The sequence below is a fragment of the Sinohyriopsis cumingii genome, chromosome 13 (assembly GCF_028554795.1).
Source record: "Sinohyriopsis cumingii isolate HCF-2022 chromosome 13, ASM2855479v2, whole genome shotgun sequence".
Lineage (NCBI taxonomy): Eukaryota > Metazoa > Mollusca > Bivalvia > Unionida > Unionidae > Sinohyriopsis > Sinohyriopsis cumingii.
Window position 1 is genome coordinate 70,340,403 of NC_142973.1, and position 19,578 is coordinate 70,359,980.

The window sequence follows — 19,578 nt, forward strand, 5'->3', positions numbered from 1 at the left end:
TATCCACGACGCATTTTTCAAATTATGCATCTGGTGTTTGAAAGAATTAATGGTTCGATTTTTTTCAAAATGGATTTCTTGTGGTTTTTTTAAATATAAAATAATGTGCACTACTGTTCACTAAATTTTAAATGTCCTGCATTTTTCTTATTTCCAAGTTGCTTATGACAGCACTGTACTGTTTAAAAACCTACTTGCAAATATAGTATATTTTTCTGCGAGTTTACATTTTAAAATTATTTGTGGGGGTGCCAAAGGAAGGATCCGCCCTGGGTGCCAAATACTTTAGGCACGCTCCTGGCATCAAGCAGTGTTTTAACACACACGATGTCAATATAGCATGCATTATGTCTTAGAACGAATATCTGCCACGGAATTAATGATGAATATAAACCATGTCTCTTGAACCAAACATACCCATATCATAAGAGAGAATTATAATATTATTTACACATGGACACGTTGTTAACAATGCGAAATTACATGGACACGCTGATAACAATGCGAAGGCACATGGACACGCTGATAACAATGCGAAGTCACGTGGACACGCTGATAACAATGCGAAGGCACATGGATATGCTGATAACAATGCGATGGCACACAGACATGCTGATAACAATGCAAAGGCACAGGGGTACACTGATAGCAATGACAATGAAGCTCGTTCAGAAACAAGAAATTAAATTTGATTCTAACACTGAAATCAGTCGTTCTTTATTAGGCCGATAGAGAGATGTTCATTATTGTCTTATTTATGGTTTCTGCAAACATGTGCTAACATCAGGACATCAAATAATATGGACGATTTTAAATACATTTACAAATTAAACCTATTTATGAATTATATTGCGATACAAATATGTCATAAAAAGTAACAATAAATTACATTTATTACCCAGATTTATAATCAGTGAAGGAGTACAAAGTATTGAAAAGTCACACCTCATTTGTTACATTGTACAACTTTAAGTCTTTTTGAAAATCAAAAAATATCAAGAGATGAGGAATCCCTCAAATTAATATTTTCTTAAGGAAAGACAAGACTCATTCCAATATTATTATTATTAGTATTATTATTATTATTATTATTATTATATATAGTGCCTGTTTCGGGTTTAGTGGAACATCCATACTTGCGTTTTGAATAAGAAAGATATTTTAGTCTAAAGAATGTTTGAAATTTTTAATAAAAGGCTTTGGGTAGTTATTCTAACACTTTTTTTTATAGAAACATTGTTGGTCAGGTAAAGAACATTACATTCTCAGATGGACTATGGCTGGTACACATCTCAATCTCTTGTGTAGACTAAATACAGGAATTAGAGGAAAAGTAAAGTTACCACCATGGTGTTAGTCACAGAGACAACAAGGAGGCAAAAAAGTAGGAAAGTTATGGTCATTGTCACCTATTTCCTCATTGGTACTTTCCAAAGTGCTCGAGAACTTAAAACATTTTTCAGGTCATTACAATGCTTAGCATCCCACTCCGCCTTTGTTACGGACAGGCAAATGTATAAAATAGAGATAAGTAGAGGGGTGTGTGTGTGTGTGTGTGTGTGTGTGTGTGAATGCCAGTGTATCCTTCAATACATTATCCTGTAACACTTAAGCGAGAGTTTGCAAAAGAATAACTTACAAATGCAACACCTTTTTGTTGACATACTTTGAAAGTGTACAATAATATGGAGTTTGTATGCAATAAAACGAAAATGTCACTGACGCTTATCACTGATCCATTTAGTGGCAAGAAGGGGATTGTTTTATAGAACTAGGAGAAATTGACCATAAGCTGTTTTTCTGCACATAATGTTTGCATATAAATGACATTTTGTCAGTCCTGATAACCTGGAAAGTAAAATAATACAAGGTATGGATGTATGTAAGTGCCATAAACAGCAATTTATGAAAAACACACTGACAATATTGTAAATTGTCCTTTGGTAAGATGAATGATGGGAATAATGTCAGTAACCATGATCATGATGATCCCTAAGCTGAAACGTTTTGAAATAATTTAATAACCTCTATTAATATGTATTTTTGTACATGAAGTGCTTCTATAGATCCATCCATCCATTCGTCTATCTATCTCTCTCTCTCTCTCTCTCTCTCTCTCTCTCTATATATATATATATATATATATATATATATATATATATATATATATATATATATATATATATATATATATATATATATATATATATATATATATATATATATATATATATATATATATATATATATATATATATATATATCCCTGACTGGATTCATTTTAAATTGTGTACCGTAACCGCGGCAAATACGCCAGAGATCGCTCGCTAGGCTCCTCTGAAGTGCAAGTTGCAGGACTGACGCCATTCTCTACTATCATTCTGACTCTTTCACGTAGAACAGAGTAAGCTGACATGCCAATAACATGCTCTTTTTGACACTCTGGGTTCATCATTTTTGTAACAAAATACAATGTCTAGAGACTATTTTCCCCCGAGACATATCATTTTACTGTCATGCTGTAACACATGCAACTTCCTATTACGCTCATTGGACATGTGGCTCAAAATAATTTTGGTAATCTTCTCTCCAGTATATGTTCGTTTTTTCATTGATCATCCGACATGGGGGGGGGTCTAATCTTGGTACTGTTATACTCTTCCACTGCCTCATCTCTTGCCTCTGTCTGCGATTATGTCGACCATCAGCGGCATTAAATCATCTCCTTATTGTCCTCTTTCTAATCCTCCAATAGCGTTGCAAATGACTACATTGTAACGTGATACATACTAACTCCCCCAAAGTACTCAAATGTATTAAAAAAAAAAACAATCAATATTTAACACAAATACAAGAAATGTCACTAAGAAACCATCAACATATACGTAAAAAAAACTCGAAAAATAAGTGTAAAATCTCTTTCCATAAACGCCTTCATGTCAACATATCATACCTACACTGGGCATTTCACGTTACACTTAGTTTGCAATTCACGATTAGTGACAATCGTAACATCCAACAGAGCTGAAGGAACAACCTTGTTCTCAAGTATGCAGTTTCTCATATATCTTATAAGACCAGTTTTTAATTTTCACATTAACATTTTTTTCTCTTGTACCACGCTTCTGCTTTGCGGAAGTGCCTTTTGACATACTAGAGGAAACATATCCGTCAGCTATAATAGTTCTCATAGTTGCCACCAAAATCAATATATGTACCATTTATAAATAAATGTCTTGTCTGTTAAGGACATTTGTTAATGTAATGCAATTTTGATTATGTTTATAAGGGTATTAAGAAGGAACGATAATGCAGAAATCAAGTACGGCGGATAAATATTATGATAACTGCAAATTGTAAAACGTCAGAGGACATGCAGATCAAATATAAAAAGGAATAACTCATTTGAAAGTACGTAATTCACACGTTTCGGAATTTCTTCCATATTAACAGTACCTACCACCACAATTGTAGTTTATGTCAGGAAACATTGATGGCAAACGAGTTGCATATATGCGTTTTATATGACTCATTTATGACGCTCTACTGAAAACGAATAAGAAGTAAATGGCAGTCTCCCATTATATTGCATCGAGATGTTTTCAACATGCGGTATACGTGATTTCCCTTGAGTATACAAAATAGAATGCTTTTTGTATCTTGTTTAGTCTTCTTGCAACACGATAATTATCATGCAATACCTCTGCTATATATAAATTCCCTTATTGCATGTAAGATGCACTACTAAATTGCGTATTTTAGCTCTTACAAATACATTTCAGCAAAACAGATTGTACCTGCACATTCCAAGGACAGTTTTGTAAGTAAATAATATAATTTGTTCTACTTATTAGCCTTTGTTATGTGAGATTTGGCAACACCACATCCACCCACCCTATGAAGCCTGTGTGCATTACCAATATTCTTTCAACACAATATTTAGCATCACTACAGATTCAAGTCCTATATCACTAAACATGGTTTTGTGTTACAGTCTGATTACTTATGTATTTGTTTTCTTAACAACTTCAGCCACAAATTGATAAATTATGTATTTACGTTGATAGTGACATTTTAGGGAAAATATGATATATGATAATAGTTCACAAGCAAAGTATATGAATACATTATGTTGATTGTTTGTTTCACTTGTGTGACAACAAAATTGAATTATATATATTTATATTTAAGTACGGCACGAAAAAGGATTAAGATGAATTACAGACGTTTAAAAATAAAACACAGAGGAAAAATATATTGTAACAACCAAAGCGATGTCAAGCCCTGGCGCGAATCCCATTAGAAGTCATATGTTTCCTCTCGATTCCAATGATTTCTATACGACTTCTGTTATAAACTGGAAATACCAACGCGTCCAAACTATAAATAATTTTACTCTAATTAATACATGACCACAAATCTCACAACTTCCAAATTGTCTGTCAACCGCACAACTGCATGGTTTCTCTTAATTTAGTTTCCGTAACGTACCGCCAGTATTTCACGCCGTGCAGCTATACAATTCAGCCACCTAATACAGAGAACTATGTTTACTACGCCACCTTAGGCCAGTCAAATCATGATTTTAAGCTTCATTTCACCTGTAAATCTACACCATATTTACCACCATAGCAACAATAAACGGCGCCTCCCGACGAAGGAACAGTTCATTCTCGTTTATTCCATTACATAATTTACCAGTCTTGAATCATAAATACTGCACCTGGATCACACAATCAATTTACACAATTAGATTTTAATAGGGACTACTGAGCGAAAGGGACACCAATTAGGCTCTGACCTGAATTCACCAAAAGTAAGCCTTGCCATCATGGAAACTCACTAACACTTTACTCCGTGAGTTGGCTCCTAGTAATTGGATAATTATTTCGGTCTGAGGACTATTTCCCCAGTACCGACTTCCCATAATGAAACAAACAATCACAAAATTCTAAGAAATCCTTAAAATGAAGAGCTATAAACAAATGCGCTTACTCCAAATTTGTTACAATAAATGTAAATCGTTAATGTAACACGCACACATCACCAAAACAGAAAATATGTTTCCGCGGAAACCCCTTTACGAAGTAAGTGACCGGATGACAATTTTCGCGCTGGTTTGAAGGAATGATTCGTGGAAAGGATCCTCAATGATGACAAAGATTATCCTTAATGAGTTAGAAAAAAGATGACGTAAATACCGCACAAGGCCGAAGACATAATGATTGACCGATCTATGAAGGGATGATCAGACGATACCGCACTATAAAGAACCAGGCTCATGAAATGTGAAATGGAAACAGTACCATGCCTTGAAGCATGAAAAGCACGGCATCAAGCAGGGTATTAAATAAAGGTACAAGATATGAAAAGACATGCATTGTATTCCAGACATATGATGATCTAATTAGTAACTGCATGTATATATTAATGAACAAAATATCTGCAACAGCATCACACTTACCAACCCACCCAACACTTCTCTCTCTCACCAACATACAGACTTAAGAACTCCAAATGAAGATTAAAAGACATTAAAATTAATATTTTATGAAAAACATTCAGGTGAAATTTAATAGATATTTAGGAGATACAAGCTAAACTAGATCAAACTTGCAACCAAATTTAGTACAATATAATTTCCGTCTCCATGTCTGAAAATGACGTTACGGGTAACACTGCTAATCCTAACTTGACCAGTGCTTTCTTTGTCAGGTATGAAATGGGGACAATTGAAATCTCAGGAATCATTGTTAAAATAAAACTTAAATGGGCAGGTGGGTAAGAAAAAAACATCAAAGGTGGTCTCTACTTATTTGAAAGTATACAAAATGAAAATGGCAGAATCATAACAGATGAAAACGTTGAATAAAAAATGTCAGAACTGCTAAATCTCTCTCTCTCTCTCTCTCTCTCTCTCTCTCTCTCTCTCTATATATATATATATATATATATATATATATATATATATATATATATATATATGACCGTTCTTAGCCATTGTTAAACTAAAATGGTTGTTCTTTTGGCGTCAGCTTTAGTCCACGCACACCAAACAAAATATATGTTTAAGAATAATTCACTGAGTATTTCATATGCCAGCTATTTCTTATACCTTCTGCATAGACACCCCTCTCCCCCATATGTCTATAAGAGAATTGGACACCTTCTATTGTGCTGCTGAAATCGTACAACTCCATGAAATGAAGTCGATTAAATGCTACAAATGGAAATACCACTACATAGTATCAAATTTCAATTTATTTCCAGAGCATAAATTTGCAGCAAAGCTATATTGCGATCAACTCAAACGTTTTCAGAACGGTGAAAGAAACATTAAATAGGTATGACAAGAAAGCAATATGTTTAGAAAGATAAATTGTATTTGTTTACATATTTTGGTGGGATTAAATTGTAGCCCTAGTCAGGCATGTTAAACCAAACATAAATAAATAAGCAGATTAACACTGACAATTCCTTTCCATAAAAACATACTAGTCGTTAAGGTATTGAACAAAAACATTTTCACATAAGAGTGATTTTTATGATTCATCGGCTGGCACATGTACATGTATGCTGACACTGTCATCGGATGGTAAAAGGTACATTTTGTTTGGGGGGGGGTCTTTTGTTTTTATTTTTTTCTTCTTCATGATGATATGTATTTATACAAATGCATGCTTGCCAGTTTTATTACTGTTACATGGGAGTTCTGATAGTAATATTACCAGTCTAAATTGTTTACTTTATGTATGTCCAACACCATCAACATACAGAAATACATATAGATTTTGAAAAATAGCAATGAATTAGGATATAATATTTCTAGGTTATTATGTTCTAAGAATTCCAGTCCCCTGTGTTATAAAAATGTTTATTATATTTATTGCACGTTTAAAATGTTGACTTTTTGCATAGTCACTCGTGTTGTAGGTCTTGATTTCATACCTCACATCACTGTAAAAGTCCTTTGCATAGTCACTCCAAGTAGGACTTGATGCCATCCTTCGCGTAACTGTAAAAGTCCCATACATAATTACGCGTCTCATAGGTTTTGATATCATTTTTTACATCACTGTAAAAGTCCTTTGCATAGTCACTCGTAGTAGGACTTGATGTCATCCTCCTCATCACTGTAAAAGTCCTTTGCATAGTCACTCGTAGGTGGGTTTAATATCATCCTCCTCATCACTGTAAAAGTCCTTTGCATAGTCACTTGTAGGGCTTGATGCCATCCTCCTCATCACTATAAAAGTCATTTGCATAGTCACTCGTAGATGGGCTTGATGTCATCCTCCTCTTCACTGTAAAAGTCCTTTGCATAGTCACTCGTAAATGGGCTTGATGCCATCCTCCTCATCACTGTAAAAGTCCTTTGCATAGTCACTCGTAGATGGGCTTGATGTCATCATTCACATCACTCTAAAAGTTGCATGTCTTCGACATGGATGCTCAGAAAGTCTTTTTCAGTCATGAATAGTCTCATCCTATCACCATATTTGCTTTTTATTTTGTGATAAATAAATTCATAAATCCACCACAATAAATCCACCATAAATACGTTTCATTAGCTTGACGTTTTGTTTTCTATACTGACTAGTACCAGATTATCACACGTCTATTATTTACCAATGGGAAAGCAATATCATTTTTAACATCTGAAATTTCATCTGAACACTGCTTATATTTTCCATTACTTACATGAGCTTGAAGAAATCTTTAAAAATAATTTCGATGCGTTGTGCCACAAACGTGTATTCAGTTCAATACATCATATTTTTTAACAAGCTTGACGTTCGAACCAGACTACCTTGTGAATCGTTTTCTCTTTCAAAAGTAAACGGAGATATAAAAAATTAGGTTTCATATTACATTCTCTATGACCTGTGTACTTGACGGTTAAGTGATCGTGGTCTCGTCTCTAACTTTGTGCTTTGGATATTTTACTTTCACAGAAAAGACCTATTCGTTGAGTTAAAATGTGTTTCATCGTAGTCTGTGAATACCTTAGGCTTTTCGTTTTTCAGGCTGATGTAGACTTGACTCGTTATCTTACCGAGCCAGTTATACAACGCATTAATTTGGAATTATAGTAATTCAAGCAATTACAATTTTGATTAAAATGTTGTGAAGTATCATCATACCGTACACGAAGTGTCCAAGCCACTGATTACAAAATTTTAATAATGTTACAAATCAAGCCATTAGACCCTGGACAGTGCAAACTGTTAAGCACACACCATTTGGATTTTGTTTGTATGTCAATTCAATCCACCAATGTTACAGATCGACATTTTACAGAGGCTTTGGTTTTATATATGTGTTTTATAACTGGCTATGTAGGATAGCGAGAATAATATACTGTTACAACTCTTTGGTCTGAAACTAAGTAACAGAAAAGGGCGAAAACCAACAAGATTTGTAACAAACAACAAATAATTTATTTCCCTATAGTACAAAGTGAAAAGTTAAAAAGAACGTACATTATTGTGCATCAAATCCCAAATAGTCCAAAAAAGTTCTATTACAAGTATAAATGTATGAAGTTCCAACTGAATTTCAGTGGTGTTAAAATAAACTCCGATATTGAATGTGTTGATGTGCCTATAGTCTCTAGCGTGCTAATGTGCCAATTAACTGGTACATGGCGATGTGTTAAGCGTCTTTTTATGTATCAAAATAGATTAATTCAAAATTGTCTTCACTGCATTCACTATAATTTCAAATTAATATTTCAGTCCAAGAATATTATTGGGCAATTTATAATTCCAGTGATAAATAATGTGAATAAATAAATCTAAGCAAATTAACAACTTAACACAACAATAATACTGATCTGCTTTGGATGTTAAGGCAGGAATGATTAGTCCTTTATAAAACATATTTATATGCCTCCTCTTGACTTAGGCAGCAATTATCATTTCCTGGACTTACTCTGCCAACGTAATGGGACATTTCTTTTCTGGAACTGTCAAAGGTTAGAATCAATGTTTTTACCTCAAACTGAAGCAAACATATTTACAATTAATAATGATCTAAATATTTCATCAATAATCAAAGAGCGATATTAGCTATGTATTATGCTGTTTGCAAAATAAATGTCATTACTCAGGTATACATTTAACTTGATTTTTGACTAAGGTCAATTACAAAATACAGATATACATAACATATAATCACTGAGAAAAAGACAAGAAACAGCACAAATTATATACACATAACATGTACCCTCATAGACAAAGTGAAAGCTTTATACAATAATGCTTTCTTTTAAATCTTACTTAAATATACATATGATTAAAATTAAAAATGTTGATACATGAATCAATATAAAACTTCTTTTCACGTGAAGTGTGTCTACAGTTAGATTATATTATCTCTTGATGTATTGAACAACTGGAACATCAAACTCTACCTTAATAATCTCTGATTTTTATTGGGGTTTTTAAAAGTCGTAACAGAAAATTGGGGGCTGTCGTTTGGGACACAAATTTCTATAAATTATTTCTGAAAACTTAAATTTCTTTTTGAAATTTAAATTCACTGTAAGAGGTTTTAGTCCCTGACGTTTTAATTTCAAATATTTGAGAAATCTTTAGTGAAACCAACAAGCCTTCACAATATCATCAAAAAGTGGAGAACTTTATTTTAAATCCTACTCAAAAAGGGTTAGAGGCCTTGACAAAGGGAGAATTGCTTCAGCTTGCCAGACAATGTAATCTTTCTGAGGAGCCGCTCTTTGATGAACCATGAATTAAAATAGTCGTTGGTTCAATATTTGGAGGAAAAAGAAGTGTAAGTCTCTGGCTTTTAAATGAAATTAAAGGAATTGAAATTAAACAACCATATGTAAATAGCATTAAGAAAGCTTCAGTTTCAAAACTAAATGATGGAAATCCAAATTCAGGATAGAGAGAGATAGAGGAAGAGAAAGTGAAATACAAATGAAGCAAAAAGAAAGACAATTGCTAAAACAGAAAGAGGAAAAGGAAATAGACAAAAAAAGAGAAACGAGATAAATACAAAAGTAGATGCAAATGCAACGAGAAAAAGAAGAAGGAAATTAATTACAAATTGAAAGCGGAAAGCATTCACTTCCTTCCGAACATACATCATTCTAAACCAGAAATATTAGGAAATCACCCAATTTAAAAGAAAAAGAAGTAGATCAATATTTTCCTAATGTTGAGAGAATCGCTGAAAATTTTAAATAGTCAATAGAGCATTGGACTATTTTTTTAAAAAGTGTACCTATTGGCAAAGCTCGTGAATTTCACACTTGACTGTTAGTACAACAAAGTCCTAATTATGCTGCGGTTAAGGAATATATCTTGAAGGGTTATAAGTTAGTACCTGAGGCATATCGACGAAGGTTTAGGAACTGTACGAAATAAACTGGGCAAACCCATGTCGAAGTTTGCAAGAAAAATTGTTCGGTAGGTGGTACTCAGCCAAGAAGTTTGATCAAGATTACGATAACCACAGACAATTCACATTAGTTGAACAGTTCAAAACTTGCATCCCTAGTGACGTCAAGGCCAACAATGATGAGCAAAAGGTGGACAATTTAGTAAATACTACTCCTACAGCCGACGATTATTCCTTGTCTCACAAAATTTCATGAGTCAATAACTCTTCCACTTAGCAGTTTTGGGGGTAAAAACCACCTCAGTCTCGTACGAGGAATTCAAAATACTTTTTATAATCAAGGATTTGGTAAGACTGATCAGAAATCCTTATCTCCTCCTATCTGCACTTATTTAAGAAGAAATTGCACATTTTTCTGATTGCTTCAGATTTTTTTTTAAAAAAGAGCTATTCCAAATGCTCTTATTTCTAAGATGTCGAGGTCACGGTCACATATTGAAAGAAACATGTTTGTTGATTCAAACAAATCCCGGTCGGATTTTACTATGGAGAATTGTGAACCATTCATGTCGAAATGTTATATATCACTATTTATGATTATGCCAAGCCTATTCCTATTAAAATAATAAGGGACACATGAGCGCTAAGAATCGTTTACTATCAGGAACTTTATCTTTATCTGAGAATTATTCAGGGATTAGAGTGCGACATTATTACTGTTCTTCTCCTTGCGTGAATTTGCCTCAGAATTTGACTCAGGGCCCACAACAGTTATATCAGTGATTCTTTACCTATCGAGGTATTTATTAAATACTAGGCAATGATCTAGCTGGAAATAAGGTTGTAGGTAATCCATTTATAACTGATAGGCCCTCTTTGATCAGAATGTTTATCCTATAGAAAATAAAATTCCCGAATTATGTTCTGTCTGTCTAGTTACTAGAGCCATGCCAAAAAGAGCTCTTGAGAACGATGTTGATCAGGAAATTATTTATATAGCTAACAAATTTTTATGAGTTCAGCTTCGCTTCTGGTGATGATAAATCGAAAGACGTATTGATCACAGTGATCCTCTTTCTGCACTACTACTCTGTGTACCAATGAAGTTGTTATAAAAGACACTTGTTTCAACCAAAGATTCTGAGAATATTCTTTTTGACTTTTTATATTTCAAATATATAAGTTGTCAAAAACTTGTGAAGTAGTAAGAAATAATCTTCATTCTACTAAGTCAAACATAAAAGTAAGGTATGGCCGAAGTGCAAAGTAAAGAAGTTATCAGTCTGGAGATATATTTCTGGCTCTCCTTGTCCATACCTCGAAGTCCTCTTCAGGCCAAGTAGTATGGTCTGTATGCAGTTGAAAAGAAAGTAAGTGACTAAATTATATGATTAACACTACTGGGAATACGTTGATAGAGATACCTGTTTTCCTCATTTCGTCAATTTAGTTGTACCTGTTCCAAACAAAGAGGACTTAAACGATGGCATACAATGGGACTTTCGTGACCACGGTGTAATCAATCTTCGGAATTCGGAAATTTTACATAATCCGGATCAACAATTTTCATGGTTACAAACATGAGAAAAGAGTGAACCAAAACAGCAACTACGTCAATATAAGAAATTGTTTCAAGATCTTTCAACACAAAGAAGTAAAATCTACCATGACGTTGAAAATGTAGATTCGACACCAGTCAAACAGAATTCTTGCAGGATGAATCTTCTCAAACAGGAATGTTTGAAAAAAGAAATTCAATATTTGCTGGAGAACGGTTTCACAGCAAAAATGAAAAGTAATTAGAGTTCACCATATATTCTTGAGCGAAAAACGGGACAATATTTTCACCGACTATAGAAAAGTGAACAGTGTCACCAAAACAGATTCATTTCTAATGTCAAAATTAGAAAGGTGCATTAAAACATTAGAAATACAATATATGTCACCAAGTTGGATTTTTTGAAACGGTTCTTGCAAATAACACTCACAGAGAGAGCAAATGAAATCTCCGCATTCATAACTCCCGATGGACTTTATCAATATAATGTGATGCTGTTTGGTATCAAAGGTACTCCTTCAACTTTGCAGCGTTTACTGAACGTGATAATATCTGGTCATGAAAACTGTGATGCTTGTATCAATGACGTTATCACCTACAACGATACCTTGCAAACCATTCAGAATTTTTTTGATCAACTCATTGATGCAAATTTGACAAATTATTTAGGTTAAAGTGAGTTCTGCCATGTTTGTGTTAAATTTTAATCACATATTGTGGGATATGATCACGTTAAACCTATAGAAGTAAAGATCAAGGCTATTTCTGCATTCCCTTTGCCTCTCAGTAAAAGGCAGCTGTTGCGAATTTTGGATATGATTGAACATTATCAAACATTTTGTTCCGTTTGTTTCTATAATTGCTGAACCACTGATCAATTCATTGAGTAAGAAAACCATTGGTCTCACAAATGTCATAAGGATTTTGATAACTTGAGAGCCATACTTAAGCGCACGCCTGTTTTTTTTTCCACTCCAAATATCAGTCAATCATTCAAAATGTATCTTGATGTTTTGTAGGTGGAGTATGATTTAAGAAGACAGAAATGATATGGATTATCCAGTGTGCTATTTTTCCTTAAATAGTATCAAGCGCCAGAAAAATTAATCCAGAATCTATAAGGAATATTTGGCTTTGATATTGGCTTTGCTAAACTTTGAGATGTATATTAGTAAAGATCCTTCTCTGATTGTTATATTCACTGATCACAACCCCATTAATTTCACCAACAAAATCGACACCAAAAATCAGAGATACTTAAGGTGAAGTTTGATTTCTCAGGAATACAAGATTGATTAGACATATCAAGGTAAAAGATCATCTAAAAGCAGAATCCTCTACACGTGTATAGCTTTATTGTATAAATCTTTCTTTTTATTTCTTTGGGGAGGTGTTATGTATATATCACAGTACGAACGAATGGTTGGATGGAATGCTACTTATGAGAATATAAAGACAAGACGGACAAAAAATTAAGATGATTAAATCAAATGATTTTGATGAATTATATATATATATATATATATATATATATATATATATATATATATATATATATATATATATATATATATATATATATTGCACAATAATAGTAACAAAGACAATTGCAGTTAAACCATTCTTAAATATTTGTCTATTCTTAAAGTTCTTACGAGTATTTTATGTTCACTGGTACTTCCGCACTGAATTATTTCCACTGATTATAAACGCCCTCCAGTGGCTTCTTTACTGAATAGGAACGCCCTCCAATGGCTCCTTCATTGTGTAGGTGCGTCTTCCAATGGCTTTTCCGCTGTGTATTGAACAATAGAGTAATTCTTGTGACCGCGGCTCCCGTATCCCGACGTTCTTATGACGCCCTGGGTTTCTCTGCCCTTGTGGAAGGATTCCCTGGACAGCACAATACTTCCCTTCAGCAGTCTCTCAAACTTAGCCTTCTCATCCATCTCCATAACCTTTAAGTCCGCAAGAAGTTTCTCCTGCTCGATCCATTTACTAGCTTCATTGGCCTTAATTTCTGCGAGATTTTTATCCTGCTCGAACTTTTCTTGAGCAAGAATTTTTTCCTGTTTATCCTATTCTTCTCCTGAGATAACCGTTCACTCCTTTCTTCCCTTTCCCTACATTGTTCGGCTCTAACACATTTCCTTAAGTCCTCTCCTGTATACCCAAACTTTTCCCCAATTTTAGTCAATTATAGTACGCTAGTCATGACTATTGTTTATTCTGTGCAAAATATCTTATTGTGTATCAAAAAGAAAAAGGTCATCTAATAAAAGTGTATCACTACACAAACAAAACTTACACACTTTAGAGACAAGCGTTATGCAGTAAGTGCAACGGCATTTTCCCTTCAATGATAGTATTACTGACTCACCCCAGGAACAACTTCGGCAGTTCGGATTTCTCCTGCCTGTTTTCCTGTCATGGCTCCCAGAACTACTCATAAAAGCACACCAAACAAAACAAGGATTCTTTACAATATAATTATGAAGCTGCAATTTGTTTATTTCTATTTCTCAAGTAGGAACATGCAATCAACCATCCACTTCTGACACCAATGAATATTTATTTTATATTGTGTGACTATTTTCCATAACTGAGGGTAGTAGTCTGGGCAAATCTGACTAATGTCTTTTTTATATAATCAACATCTTACATGGCTAATTTTGTTTATGATTGTGGATTATTTGCAAAGATCATTATTATTTTCAAATAAACATGCTTACTTGGACTAATATATATATATATATATATATATATATATATATATATATATATATATATATATATATATATATATATATATATATATATATATATATAGAGAGAGAGAGAGAGAGAGAGAGAGAGAGAGATGGCGGCAAGATGCCCCAGTCACAGACATCACTTATAAACTGAACACTGCAGACATCGTAACAATATGACTGAAATATTTTAATGATACGTATAATAAATCCAAAACGGACAATGTGAGTGTGTGATTAGGAATTTTAACGTAGCTTTAACAGTGTGGCAGTTTATAGTGATGTTTAGCACTGGGGCGGCAGGCCTCGCATATGTACCATGATGTCCCACCCAGTCAAATTATTCTGACACCAGGTCGACCAGTCCTGACACTACCTCTTAATGCTTAGAGCCTAGCGAGGTGGCTGTTAGTGTCATTTTTGTAAGTCTTTGGCATGACTCGACAGGGGTTTAGTACCTGCACCAGCAGACCCTGATATGATAATGTGCTGATGTTTTACTTCCTTCTAATTAATATATATTTCTAAGTTTCAGTAATCTTCGGGGATACTGAAGGAAATATGAATGTTCTGGGTATAGAAGCTAAATGTCTCAAATTATGCTAACTGATAAGTGCTCTCTAGCTGAATATTCTGCAATGTTTTTCCATGCAATGCAATTATCAATGACCATTCAGATCCTACCAGTTATTTGTGCTGATGTTCAACTTAGTTCAGGAATGCAATATAAATTTGTTTATAATTACACAGCAATAAATAACCCCTAGGGCAAGGGACTGGGTCTTCTCTCTCTCTCTCTCTCTCTCTCTCTCAAAATTCATGCAACGTATAACATTGCGACATACATGCTTGTGAGTCGAGTGAAACTCATGTGAAGTAAACATGCCATTAATCTAGTACGCATTAGAAACAAAGCATACCACAGTGACAGTTGCTTCAGGCAAGCCGAACAATGACGTTCACAGTCAAACTGCTAATTTTAACTTAACCACTTTGTTATTCCTGTAACCACGACAACGTCTGCGGATTGACCTTTATCCCCCACAGCATTTTGACTAGTAAATTGACTTCTTGGCCACAGCATATCGAGAAATTACCATGGTAACATTTTGGGGAAGACCAATCAGACGACACATATTTATAACGTATTCACGCTAAAAAGAGTAATATGCAAGGATCTAACTGACACAGAAAACTAAAATAGTCACAGTGAGGATGGAACCTGTACACTAATGTGGGGATGATATATGGATACTAGTGTGAGGATGATATCTGGAAACTAGGGTGGGGCCTTTATTTGGACACTAACAAAACAGAAATAAATAAATATTATTAGTACAACGATATAATAATAATGAATAACAATATAACTGTTCAAACGTTCGAAATAAATGTGGTACCTTCTTGTAAACTTTTGGACCTCACTAATTTCTTGCTTACAAAACCCGGACATGCTTTCCCTAAACTGACCAACATTATCACACAACCAGTGGCGTCACGCGGGGATTGCGGACCGCACCGGGTGACACCATCAGAGGGTGGTCTATAAAATGTACTTAGGATTCTGTATGGTATGTTTCAGAAGGAGGTCCATGGAGGTAACACCATGAATTCGGGGCCCCGAGTTGTCGAGTGGTCTAAAGCGCTCTCCGTTACGGATCACTGCCATCTCACCTTAGTTTGCGTGGATTCGAGTCTCGGATTCGGCCAATGTGGGTAGGTGAGAAAGCTTCTCGTGGGTACGTGGTTCTTCCCGGGGTTTTGCCGGGTTCTTACTCCACCATTAATACTGGCCGTCATGTATAGCCTATCGTGTGCTGAAAAATGACGTTAAACCCTACAACAACAACGACACCATGGGTTAGCGCACTAGGTGACACCAACCCCAGTGACGCCACTACACCAAACCGAGATTCTGGATTATCTAAATTATTAGGATTATCTAAATACGCTACGATTATCGAATTATCTAAATTATTAGTATCATGGTCATAGGTAGAGAGAGTACAAAGTATTGAAAAGTCACTTCTCAGTTTTAACATTGTTCAACTTGGATTATTTATTATAAAAAGAAAGAGACGATAAGTCCCTAAAATTAGATAAAATCCTTTCAAAAAATGTCTGAAGGTATGGCGAGACTCTTTCCAGTAGGATTATTATTATTATTATTATTACTATCTGTCTAAACCGTTTCATGTTTAGTGGAACATCCATCGTTGATTTGTGATTAAAAAATATATTTTAGTCAAGAGAAAGTTTGAGATTTAAAAAAAAAACGGCGTTGGCTATATATTCCACTACTTTTTCATTGAAACGTTGTTGGTCGGTGTTGGTCAAGAAAAGGAACATTACTTTCGCAGATGGGTTTTAACTGGCACATCCGCAATATAAGTAAAGAAATAAGAGGGAAAGTAAAGTTACCACCGCGGTATTAGTTAATGGGCCAACAAGGAGGCAAGAAAGTAAAATAGTTTGGTCATTGTGACCTATTTACTTTCCAAAGCGCCTCAAGAACTTAAAATATTTTTTTTCTTAAGTAAACAAAATACTTAACATCCCACTGAGTTTTCTTTACGGACAGGAGTTTGTATAAAACAGAGATGTGTTTCTTGTGTGTGTATACCAATGTTTCTTTCACTATATTATCCTATAACAGAAAACTTGTGAAAAAAAATATACTTTGAAGTAGTGTAAAACAATATGGTGTTTGTATGCAATGAAACCAAAATGTCAATGACTCTTATCAATAAACCATTTAGTGGTCAGAAGTGGATTTGTTTATAGAACTCGGAGAAACTGACCATCAGTTGTTTTTCTGCACACAAAGTTTGCAGATAAAAGACATATTGTCAGTTCTGATGACCCGGAAAGTAAGACCTAATGAAAGGTTCGGAGGCCTGAAAGTGCCATAAATAGCATTTTATGAGAAACAAGAGGACAATATTGTATATGTCTTTTGGTAATAATAATGAAGGAAATAATGTTGTTGACCACTACTATTATGATCCCTAAGCTAAAACGTTTGTAAATATTTTAGTAACCTCTATTCATATGTCTTTTTGTATATGATGTACGTCTAGCTATCAATTTATCTCAGTAGCGGCCTTAGCAAGGTGCGACAAAGGGGCCAGATAATTTTTAAGTTTATTTAAAATATATTATAATTAAAGCAGATTATTTACAAACCAATTTAGTTTGGAAAACAAGCCTGTATTTTTCTATGAATATTTCACAAAATTTCTTTATTGATATACAAATTAGAGTTTGGAATTCCACTGCGCGCATTTCACACCGGGCCCACACAGCCCCAAAACAGCCGTAGATCTATCTATCTATCTATCTATCTATCTATTTATGTGACTGTCTAGCTGTATTCATTTTAAATTTTGTACCTCAACCGAGGCAAATACATCAAATATCACTTGTGAGTCTCAATGTGCAAGTTGCAGGCCTGTCACAATTCTCTATTATATTTCTGGCTCTTTCACATAGAATAGATTGAGCTGACATGTCAATAACATGCTCCATTTGACACTCTAGGACGATCATTTTTACCCATCCAAATTGTTTACAGACCTTTTATTGTTATTATTGTAATAAAACACATGAGCTTCCTATCACGCTGAACGGAAATATGCCGCCAACACAATGTTGGTAATTTTATCTCGAACGAGTATTTATTTCAGTTGATATGGTGGACAACTAATCTTGGTACATCCGGTGTTTTTGCAAATGACTAGACTATTTAGCACGATACAAACTGACTTACTCAAAGTATTAAACTGTCACAAGCGAAACAAACCATCAATTTAACACAAATACACGAAATATCACTTAAACATCAACAATGTAGGTGTAGCTAACTCGAAAAATATGTGTAATCTTTTTTCCTAAACGTGAAATGATCTCGACTATGTGAAGTCGAATGTAGGAAAACACGAGGACGCCTACATTTTGAGATATCATGCCTATACTGGGCATTTCACGCTACACTTAGTTTACAATTTACGATTAGGTACAATCGTACCATCCAACAGAGCTGAAGGAAAAACCTTCTTCAGAAGTTTCCAATTTTTCATGAACCTTATATGACCAGATTTTAATTTTCATAATTAACGCTTTCTTCTCTTTAACCACACTCTTGCTTTGCGGATGTGCCTTTTGACACACTAGCGGAAATGCATCCGTCAGCTATAATAGTTCTCATAGTTGCCAGCAAAATAAATACATGTGCGCGTAATATCCACTCCTAAATTGCTTATTTTAGCTCCGACAATTACAATTTCGGCAAAACAGGTTGTACCTGCACATTACATTGACAGTTTTGTTTGCAGATAATATAACATGTTCTTCTTAGTAGATCTTTGTTATACGAGATTTTGAAATACCACACCCACCCACCCTATGAAGCCCATGTACTTTACAATATTCCTCGTATCTCACTAAACTTGGTTGTGTATTACAGTTGGTTTATTTATGTATTTCTTTGTTTAACATCTACAACCAAAAATTGTTCATTTATATGTCGATCGTCATGTAGACATTTTAGGAAACTAATTCACAAGCAATGTATAAGAATAAATTATCTTTCTTTCTTTCTTTCACTTGTGTAACAACAAAATGGAATTCTAGATATTTATATCTAAGGATTAAGAATGAATTGCATAAGTTTAAGAATAAAGTACAATAGGGAAAAATATATGTAAATCAGAAAAAATGCTCCCACGGAAACACCTATAAGAATCACGTGACCTGATGACAATTTTCCAGCTAATTCGAAGGAACGATTAGTGGAAAGAATCCAGTGACGAAATATAAAAGTTTTAATGACTACAAAATAAAAAGGGCAAGGTAAATACCGCACAAGGCCAAAGAGAAGACGATTGGTTGAGCTCTAAAGCG